General features: G+C 36.9%; 1 protein-coding gene across 7 annotated transcripts in view; it reads right to left on the reverse strand.

The window, feature by feature from the left end:
* The window catches only part of WDFY3 (WD repeat and FYVE domain containing 3), a 279964-nt gene that overhangs the window by 191379 nt on the left and 67061 nt on the right, over positions 1–21524 (reverse strand). Inside the window, exon 1 of one of the 7 annotated variants that reach the window (XM_081250856.1) lies at positions 6719–6759. The exons of the other annotated variants lie outside the window; for them this stretch is intronic. The gene's annotated coding sequence lies outside the window, so the exon portion shown is untranslated. Of the gene's footprint in view, positions 1–6718; positions 6760–21524 lie in introns of those variants that run through there. 7 annotated transcript variants of the gene reach the window in all.

Consider the following 21524-nt stretch of genomic DNA (forward strand, 5'->3'; position numbering starts at 1 on the left):
TGAGAAGCCCGCGCACCGCAATGAAGAGTAACCCCCACTCGCCACAACTAGAGAAAGCCTAAGCACAGCAATGAAGACCCAACGCAGCCAAAAAAAAAAAAAGACAGATCACATACTGGGCTGTAAACACACCTTAACAAATTCAAAAGAATAGAAATCATGCTATCAAATTACAGTGGAATTAAACAGAAAATCAGTAACAAAAGACAGCTGGAAAACCCCCAAATATCTGGAAATTAAACAACATGCATCTAAATAACATGAGACAAAGAAGTGTCAAAAGAAATTTTTAAACCGAATAAAAATATAACTTATCAAAATGCATAAAATGCAGTGAAAGCTGTTCTTAGAGGAAAATTTGTAGCACTAAAAACATATACTACAAAAGATGTAAAAAATAGCCTAACCTTCCACCTTAGGAAACTAGAAAAATATGAGCAATTTAAGTTTAAAGGAAGCAAAAGAAAAGAAATAAATGAGGGCAACAAATCAATGAAATTGAAAATGAGAAAAACAGAGAAAATAAAAAAAACCAAAGCCTGGTTCTTTGAAACGATGGATAAAATTAGTTTCAGTCTCACTACCATATGACCGGTGCCCCTGTCTTGAGTGCATATTCCCTACAGCTCCTCAGTTTTCTTCTGAAAAACAAAGCAGATATACCATTTCTCTGATTTAAAACCTCTGCTGATTCCCTATTGCCTAAGGATAAACTGAAGCACCTTAATCTAATATCTAAATTCTTAGACATTCTGACCCCATTTATATTTCTAGCCTCCTTTCTCACTAAGTCACCTGCTTTGCTCTAAATCCTGCTTCCCTGAAAGTATCTCCCAGCCTTGTTGGTTTCTTTAGCCCTCTGTGTGTTTGTGTATGGTGTTCTCTCTGCCAAGGAAGGCAGGCCCCCCTCTTCCACTTTTCCTAGCAGCTAAGCTCTCAGTCCGCCTTCTCAGAGAAGTCTTTCCCAAACCTCCAGGCAGAATTTGTTGTTTTATCCTACCATGGTACTTTAATAGTCTGGCATAAAATATTAATTAAGGGAGACAGTATTGTATAGTGGTTACAGAGGCTTTGCAATTAATTGCCTGGATTCAAATCCTAGCTGCACCATTTACCAGCCGCGTAACTTTAGGAGGTCAGTCACCATCCTTGTGTATCAGATTCCTCAAGTGTAAGAAGAGAGTAACTATCAGAACCTAGGCCACAGTGGTGGTGTAGTGTAATTCACCAAATGAGGTACTACACAGAAAACGCTTTAGGGTAATGTCTGGCACGGGTGCTCAGTAAGCGACAGCTATTCTTACTGCTATTCTACTGTAACAAACATATACCAATTAGTGGTTACTTACTCCCACTAATTTATCATGTCTTCAGTGGTGGGAACCAAATCTTATTTAACTTTGTATCCCTAGTTCATAGTAGGTGGTGGGTAAATAAATGTTAAAAGACTTACATATGGTCATACACCTACTATATGGTAGCATCATATTTTATGTGCAGACATTCTGAATTCCGGATGTGCTACTTTTACTATTCCTCACAAAAAATTACATATTACACATAAAAATTTTAAAAAGTTATGTCCTAGTTTTCACCGTATAGAAAGTCTTCACAGGTCATAAACGTCGAAGTTCTTAAACATCTCCAGGAAAAAAGTACATTGACAACCATTTGTTCTTAGTTGAAAAGTTACCAAGTTGCTTAAATAAAGATCATTTCTTTCTGCTTAATTATCAGAATCTCTCATCAAATTATGAATTCCCTAAAAGCAGGCTATGCTCTCCAAATCCTTAACAACTAGCTGAGGATTTAGTACAGAGTAGAAAAGAACAAATGAATGTAGCAACAATTCCCATAGCTTTAAGGGAAAGTACAACTTTCAAGGCTCTTCATTACCTGGCCCCTAGATCTAACCCTCCTCTTTATTCCACCCATGCTTTGTCTCCTGCACGTCTCCCTGATGTGCCTTCACAGTTCTGTGCCTTCATATACCCTTCCTAGGGTGGGAGTGGTAGGCCCTCCCCCTGCAATTCTACATTTAGCTAATTACTAATCATCCTGCAAATCTCAGCTCAACTGTCCCCTCTTCTAGAAAGCATTCCCTAATCTCTCAGTTTAATAAAGATGCTCCCTTCTTTTCCCATACAACCCTGGGCATATCTTTACTATAGCATTTCTCACCTTGTTACATAACTGTTATTTTGTTTATCTTTTTCCAACACTAGACAAATTATATAAGATTATGGAAGGCAAAGATCATGTCCTATGCAACTTCTTCCCTCAGTGTCTAACACAGTGCCTGGCAAAAAAGATACATGCAATACATGATTAACAAATGAGTAAAAAGTGATCAATAAAAGTTTAGACAATGAATGAATTAGAGGCAGCTCAAGCCGAAAATAAGTTAAGGTTAATTTAAAACAGGCCAAAGAAAAAGAATTTTCTCTAAATTCCTTATCTATTTTAAAACAAGAAGGCTTAGATGACTACTTTGTTCTTTATGGTTTGTTTAAATTCAGTTTTATTACTTGAAAAAGTAATAAACCATTACCATATGACTATTTTTATTGGGAGGTGTTAAGTACTCCATAGGAATAAAAGTATTCAGGGAAAACTGGTATAAATTTGGAAAGTAAGAACTATGAATGTGAATGCAGGAGCAGAAAAAAAAATCACTATTAATAGTTAGGGTTGGTTGGTAAGCAGAGGATGACAAAACAAAAGGCAATAAGTGGAATCCTCCACAGGGAAATGGTGCATCAACAACAAAGGAATATCAAAAAGAAGTAGTCAGCTCCCCAGTACTGATAACAAATCATCACGGAATGAGCTGGAATATATGCTGTGGTCTGAAAGCAATGAAAGGAAAATGACAAATGTAAAAGATTATGCAGAATTATATTAGTAAAACCTCACAAATGAAAGAAAAAAGTAATAAAATAAAATAAATAATGGTAATGAGGGCTTAAAACTGTGAATTCATTTATAAAAACATCAACATTTATACATTCAGATAAATTTTGCCCTACCCATTAGTTATCTTAGAAGGTTATATTCACATAATGATGCTGACATGGTTCAAAATACTTTTAAAAATTCCTCTTTAAAGATTGCTTTCAAGGCATTTTATAAGCTATATCTAAAACTTAGTGTCATCATATATCATGTTTTACCAAAAGTGGAATTACCCAGCTTGCTCATTTGCCTTAGTTTCCAAACTTCCCCCAAGTAACTTCTGCAGATTACTAAATATCAAATCCTTTCAAAAAGACTGAAAATTCACCACTAATAATCAAAAGAATGCATCGCAGACTCTGAAACTGATTATGGGGAAAAAATTCTACATAGTTTCTGAGCAATGCCATTGTTGGAATTTAATTTCTTAAGTATCTGCCTACTATATGCAAGTTGCTGTGGGAGTACCAACTCCAGTTTTTAACCACCTCCATGGTGTGGCTGCATTTTTTCTAAAATTCCAAACAGATCAGTAAATAACTTTCCTTAAAAATGACACAATCGGGGGATTCCCTGGTGGCGCAGCCATTAAGAATCCGCCTGCCAATGCAGGGGACACAGGTTTGAGCCCTGGTCCGGGAAGATCCCACATGCCGCGGAGCAACTAAGCCCGTGCACCACAACTACTGAGCCTGCGCTCTAGAGCCCGCAAGCCACAACTACTGAAGCCCACATGCCTAGAGCCCGTGCTCCGCAGCAAGAGAAGCCACCGGGGTGAGAAGCCTGCGCACCACAAGGAAGAGTAGCCCCCGCTCGCCGCAACTAGAGAAAGCCCGCGCGCAGCAACGAAGACCCAACGCAGCCAAAAATAAATAATTTATTAAAAAAGAAAAAAGACACAATCGCCTACAATGAGATAGAGTCAAAACCCTTTGCAAGGTATAAAAGGCTCCTCAAAATCTGTTGTCCATCTAATTTTGAAGCTCTATCTTCTGCAATATCCCTCCTCTCAGCCTCGGCTCACACCACATCACCTAAGTGCTGTTCCCTGAACAGGCCATGCAATTTCAAACCCTTGTTGCTTTCCCCACATGGTCTTTCCTCTTCCGGAAATGGCCTACTCAGACTTCTTTACTGCCTGGCAACCTATCATGAATAGTTCAGGACCTTATTTACTTCCAAAACAATTTAAACCTAACTCTATAGTAGCAACTTGATCACTGATTCAAAGAAATATTTATCAAGGCACTCCCCATCCCACCTGAATCTCTCTCTGCTCCAGCCACGTAGCTCTGCTTTCAGTAGCTTATATTCACCATGTCCTTGCCACCAAAGCAATTAAGACATTAATTTGAAAAACAAGACTTTTAAAATATTTAGAAGAAAATGTTGGAAAATGTCTTTATAATCTCAGGGTAAGGAAGAATGTCTTAAAAAAAAAAGAACTACACACACACACACAACCTTATCAAAACTAAAAACTTCTGTACATGAAAAATTAACAGAAAACACAAGCCACAAATTGGGAACGAAATATTCGCAACACCTATAAATAACAAAAAAAGCATTAGATCCAAAATATGTAAAGAGCAACTACAAATCAGTGAGAGAAAGGCAAACCATCCAATATAATAATGGACAAAAGACAAATAGGCATTTCACAAAAAACGGAAAATGAATGACCACAAATATATCAAAGGCTGCATAACCTCATCAGTAAATAAAGGAAATGGAAATCAATAAACAATTTTCTGTCTGCTCCTTGCTCCTTGTTGTACGGATGTTTGTTCATTTACCCTGTGTGTATGTCTGATGCACCCCAAATCCACAAATACTCATTCTCATCCCCTAGAAAAACATGCACTTAATATCCACATCAAGCCTCTCCACAAGGGTTATGCTAACAGTCAATAGCCAATAACCTAGTCTGACCCCCTATAAGGGTATTTCTCAACCTACCCCAGGTACAGTAAAAACATCCTAGGATTTAAGGAGGGTATTTCCAGTGAACAGGAAGTTTTTCCACCATGCCTTGAAAATGAACCTAGTGTGAGGTCAGTGACGTGTGTCTTTTATATTCACTTTTTAGTATTTGCCACAGTACCTGAAACACTGAAGATAATTAATAAATGTATTATGGATGGCTGGGTGAATAGTTGGATGGATGAAGTGAGGCAGGAAATCTTCCTGCTGACACCTTATTTGTTAACTTTTCCAGAAACTCCTCTATCATAATTATTTTCAATACTTTTATTCACTTAATAGAGGTATATGAATGAAAACAATTAGGAAACTTATGGAATCTTTAAAGAACATATTTTAAAATATCAAAGGTGGTACTGATATAAATCTTAAGGACAAAAAAATTGTGTTACCAGATATAACCCTTTGCTTATCAGTGTTATTGCTTCCTTATAATTTTGGCATTAGATCTTCTACAAATGAAATACAAAAATGTCTCATGGCTAAGGGGTACAGGTGCATTCTCACTAAAGGGGTTGAAGGATGGGGGTTGAAGACTGAAGAGGCTGAAAAGAAAGGAGGGGAAAAAAGAATAAGAAAGCTATGTTTCTCTATTCTTCCACCAGAGCAAAACATAAGAATGATTACCACAAATAGCCATGTCCCAATTATATCATTTCACTGTTGTTCACATGTAGCCTATTTTAAAAAATGCCTTTGGGGAAGAATGAGAGGAAAAATGCTATTCTTATCAGTTTGTTATTTAATAGATTTTATATATCCATCTGAAATATTAACAATAATATTTAAAATATACTGTCTGTTATTCTTGGAAAGTAAGTTACTAAAGTGAATAATCTTGCATAGTACAACCCAGTTTACCATATTTTTCTTATAGTAGTCTCATCTTCCTCTTAGAAGGAATGCCATGTAATAAAATACATAAAATACTACCTTGAATGAACTGACCCCCTGACACTGGGAAGATGGCTATTTCCTAGGTTTGTTTATTTATTTTAAACATTCTATAATAAAGCCAAACTCTCATTATTTGGGGGAACAATTTAAAAAAGCACTGATTTTTCTTTCAGGACTGGAGGATCAAGCACACTAGCTATTCCTCTCATTCTGCTCCTTTTATATTTCACAATTAACATCTCAACTAGAGCTGGGGGACAAGGGTAAAGACCTTACAACTAAAATCTCCTAGTTTTGATATTTGCTAGCAGGTTTAGCACTGGAGGTTAAAATTAAATACATCACCTAGTTATCTTATCTCAAATGTCTGGGCTTTTGAATCCAAAAGCCTAAACAGAAGAGTTGCTTAAACAGAAAATATAAGCTATAAGAAATAAAATTTTCAATAAATAAAGGGTACAGAGTTTCATTTTGCTAACCACCTTCCACCTACAAAGTACATACAACATTCTAAAAATTACAATTGGTTTTAAGCAAAATTTACTAGGTAGGGAACAGCAGCAGGCAAAGACTTGAGATTCAAGAAAAGATAGATTATTTTTCATATTTATTTTTCTTTTTGAAATTACATTCAGGAAAGTTATCCTATGGTCAAAACTGAATCATCCCAAGACATTTTCGTTTATGCATACATTTATGTTCCTAGTAGAACATATATTAATTCATTCAAAAATACTGAGAGCTACACCAACTTTGATTACTTGAAATATTTGGACTGGTTTTTCAAAGTAACTATTCCTACAATGAAACTTGCTATTATATATCCAGGTTTTTTTAAAAACTTGACTTATTTTTAATTTTTGAATGATTAAAATTTTCATACCATTTAATACACTCTCGAACTTCAGATAACTCATTTAACTTCAAGTCGACTGTTCCTAAAAAGCAAAATTTAACACTTTAAACAAAATGGGAAAAAAAGAGACCCATGAAACAATTATATTTAATTATATTTTTTAAGTGGATTTTGAATTGGAATACAATAATATTTAAAGAAATTGATCAAGAATTTCCAATACATATGTTTCAAGGATCTTAACAGTTACTAGTTAGAGTGTTAAACATAACATAAATGTCTTTAAGGGAGATAAGAGGTAACAGTGAAACTTGCTGAAACTTCATGAAGCTTGAAAATTAAATCATATAATTTTAAATTTCAAAGACAGTGCTCTACCAAACCATGGTAATAAAACCAGTGGCTGACTGACATAAGAACAAACAAACCAAACTACAGATGAGAGAGCTCAGAAACAGATCCTTATATGTATTGGGAACCCAATACATGATAAAGGTCACAGGAAGAGGGTGTGATTGTTATGTAGATGGAATTGGGAAAGTGACAAACTCTTAGAATAAAATATATTAGACTCACATCTACAGCCACACACAAAGGTGGGTAAAACTGCAAAGTTAAGAGAAGAAAATATATAAGGATATCTTTATGAATCATGTAAAAATTTCTTAAGCATAGGTTCAGAGCTGCATGTCATAAGCAAAAATAAAATGAATGTGATTACATCAAAATTAAATACTTTGGCTCAGTAAAGAACATTGTGAACCAGGCAAAAAGAGAGATAACACAATGGGAGAAGATATTTGAAATGTCTAAAACTGAAGGGATTATAACTTAGAATTTACAAGGAATTCCAAAATCAACAAGAAAAATATAGCAATCCCAATTTAAAAGGATATGAACAAGCAAAATGGAAGGCCATCAAACGTAACAAGAGATATTTTAATTTACTTGGTAATCAAAGAAATGCAGACTAAAATAAGGAAAGGCCACTTTATACCTATTAGATTAGCAACAAGCAGAAAGCTGGAAAATGCCCTGTGTTCTTGGAGATGTGGATAGGACCCACATATATGACTGATGGAAAACAGACAGAGAATCTAAAGGGCAGTGTGTATTACTCAGTATTGCATTCTGCTCCTCAGCATATATCCCAAAGAAATTCTTAAGGGTGAGAACTTGTAAATGGATGTATACTGAACTGTTATTTGTGGTGACTGGGGACTTGTAGGCTATTTGGAGGTCCATATCACTGCCCATCACTAACAAACTGAGTAAGTAAAACCGGGTTGATGTACAATCATTTATATTCATTTAAAAGTATATATTTCACATGAATGCATCTTAAAAACATAATGATGAGTGAAAGGAACTAAGAAATAGGATGAAATATATATTACATACCAGTTCTTGAATATTAGATATACATACACACAAAACAAGTATTTTGGGCTTCCCTGGTGGCGCAGTGGTTGAGAGTCCGCCTGCCGATGCAGGGGACACGGGTTCGTGCCCCGGTCCGGGAAGATCCCACATGCCGCGGAGCGGCTGGGCCTGTGAGCCATGGCCGCTGAGCCTGTGCATCCGGAGCCTGTGCTCCGCAACGGGAGAGGCCACAACAGTGAGAGGCCCGCGTATCGCAAAAAAAAAAAAAAAACAAGTATTTTTCAAGAACACATATGAATGAACGACAACACCAAATGCTTCAGAAGGGTTGTGCCTGTCCCTCACTAAATGTGTGGCTCTTTAAAGGAAATAATTAATTACCTTCCAGTACTTTTGAATTTAGTTAAACTAAGCCCAACAAATCACTGTTTTATATAAGAACTAGGTATTTATATTAGACAACTAAAATTACTTAAATGACAACTTTTTCATTTCTTGAATGACTCTCAATGAAACCATATTTAAATCAGATACAAGTAGGGTTTTTTTTCTAAAGCGATTTCCTCAATATAGCGTTTTTATTCCTCTGACATTCAAAAATTTCCTTAAAGGAAACTTTATCTGCTGCATAAGCAACAAGAAAAAAACTGGTATCTGTAGAAATATTTGGCTAAAAGTTTCCTGTTTTTTTGTTTTTTTGTTTTGTTTTGTTTCTGTTCCTGACTGTTAGAATGGTATAAACAAAATAAAGTCTGGATCGACTCGTCCATCCTCTTGGGGAGGAGGGAATAACTCTCTTGGTTGGCCAGTGATGATAACTTGCCACCTATCATAAGCTATAAGGAAACAGGACCTGACTCAGAGAGGGAAGAGCCAAACCAGTCAACTTCCCTCAGATCCAGAAAGATTTCCACTATCGGAGAAAAAAAGGGGAAATAAAACTGGGTTCTTTATTATGTCAAAATAAATTGTGCAGTTTTTAAAAACAAAATAAATCTGAGCTTCTTCCAATCCTCAGAGAAGCCTACCCATGGTTTTCGTCAACAGGAAATCACATTGGGAATACCAAGATGATACCATAGTATTCGATAACTTAGATATGGCTTTAATAAAAGAAAGCAACTTTCAATTAGTATTTTGGAGTCATTACAACTTTGGCATAATCTGCCATTCTTTCTATGGAATTATGGTTGAGGATGATGATGACTTCTGCACTATAACATTCTGAATCAAGAGCAAAGTGCAGGGCTTCCCTGGTGGTGCAGTGGTTGAGAGTCCACCTGACGATGTAGGGGACACGGGTTCGTGCCCCAGTCCGGGAGGATCCCACATGCCGCGGAGCGGCTGGGCCCGTGAGCCATGGCCGCTGAGCCTGCGCGTCCGGAGCCTGTGCTCCGCAACGGGAGAGGCCACAGCAGTGAGAGGCCCGCGTACCGCAAAAAAAAAAAAAAAAAAGAGGGAAGTGTAAAATATCAGCCACTGTTGCTCTAGGTGGATCCTTGGGACACAGTGGTGAATACCAACAACAACTAGCAAATGTAACATTTACCGTTTGTTATGAAATGACAACTCTTTTAGGATATCTGATTTCATGGAGCTTAGAGTCCATGGTGTGATATAGGTGTTGCATGTTATACCACGGAAGTATAAGACACTAGGAGAAAGAAAGCACAGCAGGGAAACCTAATCTAGCTGCAGAGTAGCCGGGCTGTGGGGAGGAAGAGTATCAGGGAAGATTAAGCACATTTTCTGAAGATCTTCAACAGCAGAAGAAAACAAATAGACTTCACTGCGCATCCACAGGCTATTCTAGACAATCAGGTTTTTGCAGCTTTGTTTTCTGTATGTTAACGCTTCACAGGCAAACTTTTCTATACATGATTTGTAATCAGTTTTTCCAAGTGGAAAACACCAGCCGTTCTGCCCTTGAATCATTTTAAGAGTCTACAGGGACAGCATCAGCAATTAGCAGCCAGGGCTGGAGTTAATCCCTAAGGAACTCTTGTTTCTTGAGTCTGTGTCAGTTTTTGTCTAGGAAATACAGAGTTAAGATCCATACCCAAGTACAATGCTAGTTATTTTCACAGAAATGTATTCATTTATTCCCTAACACAAGTGGTACAATGCCGACTTTATAGATTAAGAAACTGAAGTTCAGAGAGGTGAAAGCAACTTGCCAAAAAATCCAATAACTAGCATTACGTGAAATTTGAATTCAAGACACGTAACTCGAATACCAGTGCTCTTCCTATTAACTGGAAGCTGTCTCTCTGTCTTTATGAAATCATTTTATTTATGAAAGCAACTGTGATTTTATTTTCTAACTGTTCCTAGCAATGATAGTACTATTTGTTCTTCTCTAAAAACATTTGGACAAAATTAACCCAAGTATTTTTGTCCCCAAGAAGTTAACAAAAAAAACCATACAAAACCCACGTTTACTCTGTGTATCTCCCATCGAGGGTGTAACCAGACTGGCAACAAGAAATATGATCCATGAGTAACATCTTGGCTGAGAGTTCTTAGTATCTCGACACACATCTGACAGATCAAGGGAATGTTATTTACACCTAACTACATTTTCTTTTCCTTTGAATTTTCTGTTCTCTCTTCTTTAAAATATTTATTTTACTTATTTATTTATTTTATTTTTGGCTGCGTCAGGTCTTCGTTCCGGCATACAGGATCTCTGTTGCGAAGCGTGGGCTTCTCTCTAGTTGTAACGCGCAGGCTCCAATGCGCATGGGCTCTGTAGTTGTGGCATCTGGGCTCCAGAGCATGTGGGCTCTGTAGTTTGCAGCATGCGGGCTCTCTAGTGGAGGCACGTGGGCTCTGTAGTTTGCAGCATGCGGGCTCTCTAGTGGAGGCACGTGGGCTCAGCAGTTGTGGTGCACGGGCTTAGTTGCCCTGTGGCATGTGGGATCTTAGTTCCCCAACCAGGGTGGCACCCACATCCCCTGCATGGCGGAAGGATTCTTTACCACTTGGACCACTAGCAAAGTCCCTCCTGTTCTCTTTGGTTCAAGTCTTTCCCAATCCTCACACCATGCACTCAACCACATAACCCCAAATATAGAACAATATTCAGAAATAGTAAGGAAATAATTTCTTGGCAGAATTCATCGAAGTAAAATTACAAATAAAAATATATTACCAGCCATTAAATATAACAATGTATTATGTATGTACTTTAACATGTTCTGAGCAATTTTTTCCATTAAAGAAAAATAATATGAGATAATAACCTTAGAAAAAATTTATTCCAACATCGACAGAAACTATTCATCTTATTCTTCTATGAATAAAATAATATACTTTTATATTATCCTTATAAAATGATTCCTTTTGATGTAAAGAGAAATTCAGGTTTCATGCAATATTTTCCCTGCATATTCACTATAAATGTAAATGTCATCTATTTCGGCCTCTAGTGTTCCTTACCTTGGTCTTAGGCTAAGCTAAGTGGTGTGGTGGATCCAGCTCACACTAGCTCGTGAAAGCTGATGGCCAAATTTTCAGAAATTGTAGAGAGCCAGTTGTCAAACCTTAATAGCCTGAAACCAGCTATGGGGAGAACATTTATATCAAAGAAATCAACAAACACTAAAAATGGGGGTTCCTTGGGGTCTTTTCCTGAATAGCTGGTTGTTAAACATTTATCAGCACACTACTGTGCTTAGGCCTCACTAGCACTTTAGAAGCTTATATTTTATTTACTTCATTATGTCTCTTCTTTTTCTCTTTAAACTCTGACTCTGACCTTCTATTTAAATTTTTTCCAAAACCTACCATTGAAAATATGTAGACTTAACCTCAACGAGTTACAAGATTATGACTAAGCATCTAAATTAAAAATATTATTTCACCAAAATACGCTCATAGGAAATGTCTCCCTGAATCCTTATCTGATTGACCTGATTTAGCATACTCTGCTACTTTAAAGGCAAAGTCTATTCCTTGTGAGGTTGCTAAGACTAAATTTTTATTCTGATATAAATATTAAGCTTGAAGCTTATGCATATGTTCCTCATAAAACATAAATGTATATAATATCAATACTAAAATATCTACAGTTTTTTGTCCAAGAAAGTAATAAATAATACAGTGTTGAACATCACAGGCCTTTTGCATTAAGTATGAATCCATATTACACCAAAAAGAAGAGGATAAAGTCTATTAGTCTTTTACTGAAGAAATGAAGCAAGAGGTTATAACTTCTGTAAAGGCACTGAGAACTGAATTAGGCAGAATGTTTACATTATAGAAGCTGTAAAGCAAAGATCAGGGTTTCCACAGACTCATATGCAAATAGGTTCTTGCTGCCACTTAGGTTCAGCCAATCAAACCTACTTGCCCAAATTCTAAAAGGCAGAAGTGAAGGAGAAACCACACTCTGGATGACATTTACACTTTTAAGCTACAGAGATTTCAGTATTCAGTAATTACTCTCCTGTTTGCTGAGAGGCAGGGTGTGACACATATATTTGGCTTCCCACAATAATGTGTGTACTCTAGAGCAGGGGTTAGCAAACAATTTTTTTTAAGGGCTAGATAATAAATATTTTGCCATGTGTTTTCTGTTATCCATTGTAGTATGCCATTGTAGTGTGAAAGCAACCATAGACAACAGGTAAATTAAAAACTATGGCTGTGTTCTAATAAAACTTTATGTATGGATACTGAAATTTGAATTTCATAAAATTTTTAGGTGCCACAAAACATTCAACCCGTGTGTACTGTTGGTGGGAATGTAAGTTGGTATAGCCACTATGGAAACAGTATGGAGGTTCCTCAAAAAATTTAAAATAGAGCTACCATATGATCCAGCAATTCCACTCCTGGGTATTTACCTGAAGAAAATTAAAACACTAACTAAACGCTAACGCTAACTAAACACTAACACCAGCTAACACTAAGTAAAGATATATGTGCCCCCATGTTCACTGCAGCATTATATACAACAATCAAGATATGGAAACAACCAAAATGTCCACTGACAAATGAATGGATGAAGAAAATGTGTATATATACACAATGAAATATTATTCAGCCATTAAAAAAAAAAAGAAGGAAATCTTGCCATTTGTGACAACATGGGTGGGCCTTAAGGGCATATGTTAAGTGAAATAAGTCAGACAGAGAAAGCCAAATGCCATATGATCTCAATTATATGTGGAATCTCAAAAAAAAAAAAACAAGCTCATGGGTACAGAGAACAGATTGGTGGCTGCCAGAGGTGGGCCGGTGGGGGAGGGAATGGGCAAATGGGTGAAGGGAATCAAAAGATACAAACTTCCAGTTATAAAATGATTAAGTCATGAGGATGTAATGAACAGCATGGCAACTATAGTTAATAATACTGTATTATGTATTTGAAAGTTGCTAAGAGAGTAAATCTTTAAAGTTCTCATCATAAGAAAAAAAATACAACTATGCATGGTGATAGATGTTAACTAGACTTTTTGTAATGATCATTTTGTAATATATACAAATACTGAATCACTCTGTACACCTAAAACTAATAAAATGTTGGATGTCAATTATACCTCAATAATAATTTTTTTAAACCCTATTATTCTTCTTTTGATTTTTTCAACCATTTAAAAATGCAAGAGTCATTCTTAACTGGAGGGACACACATATATTGTTGAAGCCAGTTTTTGCCTGTTGGCCATAGTTTGCTAACCCTTGCAACCGTATCCTGATCCATAGAGAAAGTAGCAGCTCCCCTGAAGGCCCAGCTCTGTGGTATAGCACTAGGAGATGTTTATAAAAGGTCAACCATGAGCCTAAAATCTGTTTCTTCAGCCCTTTCTATCCCTTCATAAACCACGAATACCCTGTAATAAGTATCTTTCTGCTTCAACAGGCTAGAATGGATTCTGTTCTCTGCAACTAAATCCTGATTGATTCATACTGCTACTATATATTCTTTAATATCAAGTATCCAGGGTTTAAATGTTCAATTACTTTATAAATGTCATTTTTATAGTTATTTTATATGAATCAGGATCAAAATAGGGACCAATTATTGCTATTGGGTGATGATGTCCTTTAAGCCTCTCAATGTGGGATTCCCCAGTTTGTACAGGGTACATACTGTTGCTTACTGGAAGACCTGTGTGTTCATTTATTAAGCAACCGCGATGTTCCAGGCAGTGTTCTAGGTCCTCAGAATACAGAGGGGGAATATAGGCATAGTAATAAGTATGTGTCCTTTGGGAGCTCAGATTCTAGTGAAGGAGGGAAAAAAATAAACCAATATATAAGTCTGATGGTAATGGCTACGAAGAAAAACTAAGTAAGCTTTGAAAATCGAACATTCCCAGGTTGCTTGTTTGAGTCTGCACAGTCAAGGAATGCTTTTCTAAGGAGTTAACACCAGAACAGAAACTTGAATGAATGAGAGAGTAATCCATAAGGATTTCTAGGGGAAGAATTTTCCAGGCTGAGGGACAAGCAAAATCAAAGGCTGGATGGAAGAACGTGCTTAGCATGGTTGGATAACTGTAATGAAGCCAGTAAGGCTAAAGCAGAGAGAGAGGGGGGGAAGTGTTAAGCTGTTGATTGTCTGCACTGTGATTCAGTGTTTACTTCTCTTCAGCCACTTTGAATCAACTGATACCAAGGCAACAGCTCTGTACACTGTCTCCTCCACTCTGCTGTGTCTTCCCACTGTTTTCTGCATAAAAAGTACATCTGTGTCTTTTCTTGCAGCCTCACCAAGCATGCCACTCTGTAGCCCCTATGCCACCTACTTTGGGAGAGCTCTGTGCCACGTTTAAGATGTTTGCACACTTCCTCAATTTGCTCTAAAGTTTACAGGTCTTCTTGCAGTCTGAGGATTGGGATTGTGGCTTTCTACTCATTTCACTAAAGTTAAAAGATTTCTTCCCTAGTCGTCATCCTTTTAGTTATGTCCAGTTAGCATTAGGAAGGAGAACAGAATACAAATGCTTTCACTCATTTATCTTTAAGTGGAAATCCTTTATCTTATCTACCATTGATAAATTTAAACATCCATTAAGAGTAGTACATCTATAGATGGGCAGAACTTAAATTTCTCAATTCTTACATTTTCTATTTCAGTCAACACATTTTCCTATTTGAAAATCTGAGAAATTATAAACCACTGAGATCTATAAACTGATAACTCTTTTTCAAAAAAAATTAGCACAAAATCAATTTTAAATATATACTAAAGTATCTAAACGGAATATAAAATTGTGAACTATAGTAAATTTCTACTATGATACTTATATTCAAGCTAAGAAATGATAAAAGGCAAATAAATGGGTATCAATATCCAAATGAATATGCAGTGAAAAGAGAATAAGTAAACGTTGAAACAACAGAATATAAGTTAAGTAAATATAGCATTATTACTTTCAAGAACATAAGCTCCGGTTATGTTAATAAAAACTTACTTTGGTTTCTGATTTAAATAATCATCAAAATGTCTTGTACTTACCATAAATCGATTTGCATAAAAAGTGTTCTTCTGAATCATGTAAAGGTACTTTAAAAATGTCAGCTCTTTTAAACAGGTAAACATCTTCCTCAATCTCAGTTATTGGACTTAATAGACAAATCCTTTCTTCATAAATGTAAAGTTTAGTTTAGCTCTTACTAAGTTATTAAAAACATTGAATTAGTAAGTTCAAGTGATTATAAACAGTACATAATTTTGTATGTGTTAACTTTCATTTCCTTGTTCATTTCTAACACTTCTTACATCCAGGTACTCTGCTAAGTGTTAGTAACAGAAAGATAAACAGACCATGTTCTACCCTCTAGGGTCTCACAGTTAAGTTAAAGATACAGAAGTAATGTGATAACTACTATAACAAACAATAAGTAAACAAGATGCTATGAGAACACAAAGGAACAAGCATTTGACGATCAACAGAGAAAATGACATTTGAACTTTGTTTTGGAAACTGAATAGGCCGTGCATTCAGCTGACAAATAGGCCCGACCTTATTTCTGGCAAACAGACCACATGTACACTGAAGAGACGGCACAAGACATGCTGCTGTGTCTTTCTAGTAGGTTAGCAGAGCTGGAACACAGGGTGAATGTGGGGAAAAGCTGGAGATAAGGTTTGCATAGAATAGGTAGACATGGGCAGATCATAAAAGGCCTTTCATACTAGGATAACAATAAATGCCCATTAAGCAGGAGAGCAATATATTTCTAAGCATAGCGTGAAGTGTGAGATGAATATTTTAATTAATTATCCCTCAGTGATAAAAGCAGTGGCAGTGGATGGAGGTAGGGGTGAGGAGCAATGGTATGGGAAAATGTCACCAATACAGGATTAACAATCTGGGAATGAGATGTCTTTTGGGATCAAACAGAACAGACAAAGAAGAATAAGATTTCTAGCCTGAGGTACTGGAAGAATGGTAGTGTCATCGACTAAGTAAGGAAACAGAGTAAAGGAATAAGAACTAATAGGACAGATAAAAAGAGACAAATTTAGCTATGGTGAAATAAAAGAGCCATGAGAAAATGTAAAGCAAAATAAAAACCCAGGATGTGGGCTCAGGAGAGGAAAAAGCAGATATATACGTAAAAACACATCCAAAACAAGAGGTAACGTACCAAATAATAAGCAGAGACCTTCGATTTAAATGATTGTGATGTTATTTTCTATTTTCCAAATAGAAAAAACTATAAGCATATTTGTAAAACTTTTTTAAAAGAGCATTTCTATCTATTGAAAGAGTTTTTCTGAAACGTAATATATGTCTGGGGTTAAAATAAATACTGCAGAGAAGAAGATACAGTAAAAGTCAGTATCCCACCGTTGGGACCTAGTTGGCCTTCCCAGAATCGATCACTGTCTTTCATTTCTTGAATATCTTTGCAAAGCTATGTTACATGTGTATAAGCATAAAGATAGATAGATAGATATTATATGTATGTTTATTTAAATAGCCTATTAAAAATAAACAATATGCGAAGATACATTTGTATTTCCTAAACATGGTATTACATTAATCAAGTTTATAATGATAGCACTAAAAATCTAGTCAATTAAAAAAGGCATTTACTCACAAGTAATGTGCAATCTTAATTTGCCAATAAACTTAATGGTAGTAAAGATTAAAAACAAAACCCCACTAAATTCTCTTCCCATACACTGATCTTTAGGGGATTCCTTGGATAACGGGTTCTGAATGTGTGAGCACAATAAGGCCCATTTCCCTGACGGTATTTTTAACTCAAGACTTGAAATCTGGGCTCCAGCTGGAAAGAGGGGCGGGGAAAGATTATGAATTAGTCTCTAATTCAGAATATTTTACTTGACATGGCTAGCCCAGGTCCACTAATTATCTTATACATGAGGGATTTTCAACCTGGTTGGACCTTATACATGAGGAATTTTCAACCTGGTTGAAAATATGATTCAAATCTGATTCAACCAGAATCAAGTAAGGGCCTTGAAAAAAGATTCTGATGCCCAGGACCCACCCCATTCAAATCAAAATCTCTGGGGCTGGAGCCCAGGCATTGCTTTCACAGGTTCCCCGGTTGATTCTAACATGCACCCAGGGTTGAGAATAGAAACATAAAATCAGATTTTATGGAAGGCACCCTTAACCTTTTTATCTTGTTACTAAATAATGTTCTAGTATGGGAAATGTACTTTTAAAACTCTTGGGCAGGGCTTCCCTGGTGGCACAGTCGTTAAGAATCTGCCTGCCAATGCAGGGGACAGGGGTTCAAGCCCTGGTCCGGGAAGATCCCACATGCCACGGAGCAACTAAGCCCGTGCACCACAACTACTGAGCCTGTGCTCTAGAGCCCGCGAGCCACAACTACTGAGCCTGTGCTCTAGAGCCCGTGAGCCACAACTACTGAAGCCCATGTGCCAGAACTACTGAAGCCCGTGAGCCACAACTACTGAAGCCCATGTGCCACAACTACTGAAGCCCATGTGCCACAACTACTGAAGCCCGTGCACCTAGAGCCCGTGCTCCACGGCAAGAGAAGCCACCGCGATGAGAAGCCCACGCACCACAACAAACAGTAGCCCCCGCTCGCCGCAACTAGAGAAAGCCCGCGCGCAGCAACAGAGACGCAACTCAACCAATAAATAAATAATAAAAATTTAAAAAATTAGAAAAAAAAACTCTTGGGCAAAGGTGGCTCTAAATAATCAGTGTTCCTCATATAGGACAAAGTGACATGGGAAATCTCACAGTGCAGCACTCAGTAGAGCATCACCTCACATTCTCTGGACAAGCCTAACAGCCCAGTACAAACCTACTCCGAGTAACTGCATTATGGAAGAAACAGGATCAAATGGTGGAAATGCTTTTAAATCTCCGTGATTTACAAAGAAGTTTCACACTTAGAGACAACCAAACTTGTATTAAAATTTAACAACCAAACAACCAGAGACAATGATTACTGCTTGACTGCAAAAATTCAGAAGTGAAGTGAACAAAATTAGACCCCCAAGAAGTTGCATACTCAACATCTCTTTTATAGGGATTCTAACCTAGGGGACACGGAAGAGCTTAAGCCTGTGATGTCCAATATGGCGGTCACTAGCCATACTTTATAACAGTTACCTCCTATAAAAAAAGCATATATAAACAGTAGCACTTCCCACCCTCGGACATAACCTTTCAACCATCACATCAAAACAAGTAGGACTATGATTAGTACCAAATGTTCTCCTACCTCTTTGATGTTGTCATGGTCCTGGGGCTTCACTGCTTTTTCAGAAGAGCATAACTAATCGTAAACTATAACCAGAAAGATACACTTCCTTTGCTTTATTCACCATCTCCAATTTCATTAGCTGGTGGTATATCCAAGATTCTTTGCCTTCCTTTTAACCCCACGCCCCTGCTTTGTGGCAATGGGAATCACAACAAAATACTACTAATGGAAAGCTAATTCTGCATCCCACAGAAAAAACAGCTTTCCAATAGCAACTGTAGAATGCTGTTCCTTAGAAGAACTCCAAGGCTTGAGCATAAACCTAAGATTTAATACCTAATTTGTCATCAGGAACTTCACAAAATAAAGACAATGATCTCCCAGATGGACTCCCATTATGGATAAACAATCTGAGTTTGAAATTGAAAAAATGAACAAACACACATAAAGAGACTGTATGTCATGGTGTGATGGCGGTCTATTCAGTCACACTCAATTTATAGGAAAAAAGTCAACTGTTTGATTGATTTTAAAATCTAGCAGCTCTCACTATGATTCTTTGTTCTTAATACATCCCTGAGAAAAAAACAACCTCCCTGCACTATCTCATCATATCTTAAGTAAGTCAAATAAAAATTACTGAAATTGGGCTTCCCTGGTGGCGCAGTGGTTGAGAGTCCGCCTGCCGATGCAGGCGACACGGGTTCGTGCCCCGGTCCGGGAGGATCCCACATGCTGCAGAGCGGCTGGGCCCGTGAGCCATGGCCGCTGAGCCTGCGCGTCCGGAGCCTGTGCTCCGCAACGGGAGAGACCACAACAGTGAGAGGCCCGCGTACCACCAAAAAAAAAAAAATACTGATATTTGGGTATGTACTTTATCTGAGAAGACAAGATTCCTCTAAGCAAAAGACCTCACATGAACATGAATAAAACTAGAAGGCAAAAAAGAGTCTCAGTGTAAGACAAGACCAAAGTCTGTCTTATCATAAATTATATAGGCCTGATGTGTGAACTATAAGGTCTGAGTTCATTAAAATTCCATAATTCAAATACTATTAAACTAAGTATTTTAAAAAATCAATAAACCAGCAGGTTCTTATCAAGTTAAATATACTGATCATGTAGCTGGCAATCCTGTTCTTAGACACTGACCATAGAACAGGGGTTGGAAAATTATGGCCATGTGCCATACCTGTTTTCTAAATCAAGTCTTATTGGAACACAGCCACATCCATTCTTTTTTGTATTGTGTATGGTGGTTTTCATCCTACAAGAGCATAGCAGCTGCAACAGAGATCATATGGCCTAAAATACAGCCTATCTAGTCCTTTACAGAAAAAGTTTGCTGATCTGTATAACTTATGATCACATAAAACCTATACACAAAAGTTTACAGTTCTATTCATTATGGCCAGAAAAATGGAAACAACCCAAATGTCCTTCAACCAGTTAATGGATATACAAACTGTGGCACACACGTAACTCAACAGTAAAAGTGAATAAACTTGATACACACAATAACTTGAATGATTCTCAAAGGCATTATGCTGACTGAAAGAAAACAGTCTCAAAAGGTTACACACTCCATGATTCCATTTATATGATATTTTTAAAAAGAGAAAACTTTATTGATGAAGACATTAGTGGTTGCCAGGGGCTAGAGGTGGAGAGAAAGTGTATAAACAGATAGGACAAGGAAGTTTTAGGGGTGATATAAGTGTTCTATGTCTGTAATGTGGTAGAGGTTACACTAATCTGTGTATCAAAGTTCATAGAGCTGTACTCCAAAGAAAGATAAACTTCACTGTGTAATAATTAGAAAAATAAAAATTTTATAAAACAGTATGTTAGGTTAAAGAAAAACAATAAACTAATAAGAAAACAGACTCCAAAAATTCAGGCCAAAGAATGAGAGTTTACCAAGAAAGATCAGATCAGCAAGTGTGGTCTAGGTCACTATACTCTTGGGTTTTATTCCTGGTTTTTATCATTGAATCACTATAAAGCATTACATCACAGAGAAATACTCTCTGTGATTTTTGTGCACAGTTTGACAGGTGATATCTGAGGGTGAACATAAAACCCTCAATGCAATACTTCCCCTGTCAAATATGACATATCACATGAAGAAATACTGCAATCCAAGTTATCTCAGAATACCCCCATTGTGCTCTCCAGATTAGCCATAAATATACAGGTATGTTTTATATCATAGTTGTCAGCCCTTTTTCCACACTCATCATCTCCAGGCTGTCTAGAAAATCTAACATCTCATTCTATACACACATCGAAAGATTCTACTATATATGTTTTAGTCTGTACAAGGTCTCTAGCTTTCTTTTCGGCAGCCAGAGCTGCAGACTGCCCATGAGCAGTGTGTAAACTAACTGCCAACCACATTTAATCAAAAGATAAATGTGGCAAATACAAAATAATTTTCAGGGAAAACAGAGGTATGGGAATTAGTTCTTTCACAGACTCAATAATAAAAACAACTTTTAAATTAGTTATATATTTTGTAAATCCAATAAAATAGGTTAAAAAAAATCAAACATGAAAAACTGGAAGATTAAGATCCCTGTACCAGTAAGAACATTCAAATTGATTGCTTCCATTGTGTATAATTAACAGACCGTGTCCAAGTTAAAATCTGGAAGACAAAGGACTCAGGAATGACCACTAATTGTAAATCATTTACATCGACATCAAAGAGAAGAAAAATTTTTTCATCATGACAGAAAACACATCCAAAAGTCTCTAGCTTTTTGTG

This window comes from Mesoplodon bidens (genome assembly GCF_964165515.1).
Source record: "Mesoplodon bidens genome assembly, chromosome: 1".
Taxonomy (NCBI): Eukaryota; Metazoa; Chordata; class Mammalia; order Artiodactyla; family Ziphiidae; genus Mesoplodon; species Mesoplodon bidens.